Below are 5059 nucleotides of genomic sequence, written 5' to 3' on the forward strand. Positions count from 1 at the left end.
GTTTTATAGTTAGGTTGATAAAATCAGTTTTATTAATTCTAAAGATAAAACGGAAATCTATAGTAGTTTTTCCTATTTTCTGAAATCGTTTTAAAACCGTTTTAAAACTGATATATGTATATCTAAAATTATTAAAAAATAAATAAATACGTCAGCGGCTCAGGTCGCGCCTCGCGGCGCGATCAGCCACTGTCGCGCGGCTGCTGCCTCGCGGCAGCAGCCGCGTGCGACATCTAGGCGCCGCTGTCGCAAGGCAGCGGTGTTTCAACCGCCAGAGGGCTGCTGCCAAACGGCAGCAGCCCGACCCCGGGCCCCGGCCCGAAACCCACTTAATTTTAATTAGTTAAAATTAGTTTTAAATATATTTTAAATATATGTGTTTCGGAAATTGATAGTTTTCTATTTTGATTATCGAATGAAAATTTGTTTAAAAGTTTGTTTTACCAATTTGTAAATCAAAATATTAAATGAATTGAAATCAAAATAATTGGGACGTGCATAATTGACGTTTTGTATAGTTATATTAATCTAAGGATTAATATAAAGATACGAAACTATTAGAAGTAAAATTGGATGAAAGTTAATTTAATAAGTTAATATGATTAACCTAAATATTACAAAAAATAGTTATGTAATCAACCAATTAAATTTATTTAATTGAGTCTATGCATGTTTGGAGTTATGGACATATTTGGACCATCTTTTAGTCTTTTGGTATTTTTGAAATAGGGCCTGCGCGTCCTGCCTTTCTACTATCTATTGTAATTTCTCCTCTCATCTGATTCCCTTCAATTCAATTGAAGTTTTCTTTTAGTAGTATAGAAATTAATATGTAATTTCAAGGCGCCATGGAAAAGACGGAGGACCTAAAGAGAAATATGTAATAGTTAGTATTTCCCTAGGTTTGGCCTTTTATTCCGTCTCTGGCTCGACGGAATAATTTAGATGATATGTCCATAACGCCAATGTATGTGTCTGATGTATGCTAAAGCAAATCAAGACTAAGTTAGATTATGAGACTTAAAATAAAAATCCATCGTTAAAAAGTTAAGTAAATAAACAAGTTATTAAAATCGGTTGCCCCTCCCTAATATTATAATTCAGCCGGCAGTACTGAGGGCCTTTGGGTTGTTGAGTAAACTCAAGCTCGGGGTCTTACGGTAACACCTGAATTATCGAAAATCATTTTTCATGAATATGGGGTATTACTTAAATTAGATTATGATAATTGGATGAGTAAACTCATGTTGTCATAAACTAATGGGCAATATGGTTGGGATTAATATGAATAGCATATTAGTTACTAATGTGGTTAGTAACCCAATAACCTAGGAATCACATTAAAGATGTGATTGATTACATGAATCTACCTAACGAATGAGACTAGCTTGTTGAGTAAACTCAAGGCGAAATCTCAGGAGTTAGGATCCTAGCTCACTAAAGGATTTGTGAAATTCTTCGAATTAATATGGAGGGCTATTAATTTGGCAAAATAGTGGGAGCAATCTAAAATAAACTAAAAGGCCTATAATTTTAGATTGATATACTTTAAGCAAATGAATGACATACGTTTACTCTTTCTGACTCTCAGGTTTAATTAAACACACTCTTAAAATCATGACTAACACCAATCTGCAAAACACTCTTACCGATAACAAATTGAATGGTTCAAATTTCACCGACTGGTATCGCAACCTCAAAATTGTTTTGAAGTTCGAGAGGAAAGGGTATGTACTTGATACACCGATACCCCCTTACCCAACGGATGATGCTCCCTACCAAGAATTTTATGCTTACTTGAAGCATAAAGCTGATGACGATCAAGCAGGAGACATCATACTTGCATCCCTGACACCGGAAGTAAAAAGGCAACTACATTCAGATATGGATGCCTATTCCATGGTCAAGCACCTAAAAGAGTTATTTGTGAATGAAACTCGGTGCGATCGCTTCGAAATAACAAATGAGTTATATAAAAGCAAGATGCAGGTGGGCACATCTGTAATGGCACATTGTGCCAAGATGATCAGCCTCATCACCAAGTTTTCTAGTATTGGAGATGCGATGGACCATGAACTAAGTGAGAACTTACTTCTTCAGTCCCTCTCCGAGAGTTACTCATAGTTCATCATGAACTACCAAATGAGTGGCTTGCAAACCTCTCTTGTAGAGCTTGCACATATGCTCGAGTCAGTCGAGCCCATTATAAAAGAAAACGAGGAGATACTGGCCCTTGCTATTGAAGGATCAAGGAAAAGGAAAGGGATCACTCCCGATCCAAACCATCTTGATAAAGGCAAGGAGGTTGTGCTCACCGAAACGAAGGGAAAGGAATTGAAGAAGCCCAAAGGAAAGTGCTACTATTGTGGTGACTTGGGGCATTGGAAGAGAAATTGTTCTTTCTACCTAGCTACCCTCAAGAAGGGAGAAGTCGGGACTTCAACGTCTGGTATGTTTTATATTGAAATAAATACAGTTTCACAGTCTGAATCTTGGGTACTTGATACCAGATGTGTATCTCATATTTGTACAAATATGCAGGAGCTAAAACAGACTAAGGAACTAAAGAAAGGAAGCATAAACTTGCGAGTAGGAAATGGAGCAAGAGTTGCCGCCCTCGCAATTGGAGATTATGTTTTGAATTTGCCCTCTGGGCTTGTAATAGAATTAAGGAATTGTTTATACGTTCCTCAAATGTCTCGTAACATTATTTCTATTAGCTGTCTAGTTGACGACAGTTTTCATATTTCAATAAAAGACAAACATTGCGATTTTTATAGAGATTCGATTTTCTATTTCTCAGGAATATCACAAAATGGGATTTATGTGTTGGATGACAAAATTTCTGTTTTCACAATTGATACCAAAAGATATAAGCTAGATAATTCAACTTACTTGTGGCATTGTCGTTTAGGCCATATAAACAAGAAACGCATGCTAAAGCTACATTCAGATGGGCTTATAGATCCAATCGATCCCGAATCATTGGAGACATGCGAATCATGTTTAAAAGGTAAAATGACAAAGACACCCTTTAGCAATAAAGGTGAGCGTGTATCAGACACTCTAGGACTTATTCATTCAGATGTATGCGGTCCTATGTCAGTCCAAGGAAGAGGAGGATTCAGATTCTTCATAAGCTTCATAGATGACCATACCCGATATGGTTACATCTACTTGATGAAGCACAAATCAGAAGCTTTTGAGAAATTCAAATGCTTCAAGAATGAAGTAGAAAATCAATTAGGAAAGAAAATAAAGACGCTTCGATCTGATCGAGGTGGCGAATATCTTTCAGATGATTTTCTGAATTATCTAACTGAATGTGGGATATGCTCACAATGGACACCTCCCTATACACCACAACACAATGGTGTATCCGAGAGGAGAAACCGTACCCTACTAGATATGGTACGATCCATGATGAGCATGGCCTTACTTCCAAAGACGTTCTGGGGCTATGCCTTAGAAACTGCCCTCTTCACCCTAAATCGAGTACCAACTAAATCCGCTAGTTCCACACCATATGAATTGTTCGTTGGTAGGAAACCCGTGTTTTCATTTATGAGAGTATGGGGTTGTTCAGCATTTGTCAAACGCATTGCGTCCGACAAACTAGATTCGAAATCTGATAAATGTTTCTTCATTGGATACCCTAAGGAAACTATGGGATATTACTTCTATCATCCAGATGATCAGAAAGTAATAGTATCCAAGCACGCAACCTTCTTAGAGAAAGAGTTTCTCGAAGAAACACAAAAGGGAAGCATGATTGAACTTGACGAAGTTCAAGAAGAAGAAACACCGACCGAAACAACAGAGGCGGTTGAGGTACCCGAAGAAGTCCCATTAGATGAGACTCCAGTGCCACCTATTCATAGATCAAAAAGAGTTCGTGAACTCCCAGTTAGATATGGTTTTCTAGTGGGAGATGATGATGAGGTTCCCGTGTTAGATGATGAACCCGAAAACTACGAAGAGGCTCTTACCAGTCCAAATTCTAAAGCATGGCTAGAGGCCATGGATTCTGAGATGGATTCCATGTACACCAACCAAGTGTGGACTTTGGTTGATCCACCCGAAGGGATAAAACCCATTGGGTGCAGGTGGATCTTCAAAAAGAAGACTGACATGGATGGAAAGGTTAGCACCTATAAAGCTAGGTTAGTAGCGAAAGGATATCGTCAGAAACAAGGAATTGATTATGACGAAACTTTCTCTCCTGTGGCTATGTCCAAATCAATCAGAATAATGCTCACTATTGCCACTCACTACGATTACGAGATTTGGCAAATGAATGTGAAAACAGCTTTCCTAAACGGAAACCTACTTGAGGATGTATATATGATGTTGTTGAAACACCTTTCCACATGATTTTGATTTGACAAAATTATTCAAGTAAAATTAAATATATTCTAAACACACTAAGTTTAAATGCTTTGATTTATTTAACTAATGTGTTTGTTCAATGTTGAGTTAAATTGTTTATAAGACATAAAGAATAAAAAGCCCAAGGCCCATACGGAAGTCAAGGCCCAAGTCAAACAGATCAAGACAACTCGGCCCGCGTATGTCAAAAAGCTGTCGTTATGTACAAAACGCATCTCAGCGAAAGAAGGATCTAGAAGACCTTCGTGGAACAACTTCGGGACGAAGCTGCTGAGTTGATTCGACAAAGAGTACAAGACAGCAGCTGAGCAAGAACAACTTCCAGACAAAGTGTTTCCACTTTGGGTAAAGTTCAGAAGACACAGAATGCTGTCTAGTTGACCTTACCATAAATAGAGAGACATTCTGCCGAGCTGACCAAAAGCTGACCGAGGATAGAAGATACTCAAATCTGATTGGCCGAGAGCTCTGAGCAAGACTGGGTGACAACGACAGGAAGCCGTTTCCCTCCAACGGTTATTTCGAAATTCGAAATGACCGATGTCTCAGACGTCTCTATAAATAGAGCCCTTTCAGTTGCTTCATTAACAACACAGAACTTGATCAAGCCATTACGCTGACCAAAATCCTACGCAAAGTTCTGCAAGAAAAAGCAAAGCAATCTTACACT

The sequence above is a fragment of the Euphorbia lathyris genome, chromosome 10, assembly GCF_963576675.1.
Source record: "Euphorbia lathyris chromosome 10, ddEupLath1.1, whole genome shotgun sequence".
NCBI classification, from domain to species: Eukaryota; Viridiplantae; Streptophyta; class Magnoliopsida; order Malpighiales; family Euphorbiaceae; genus Euphorbia; species Euphorbia lathyris.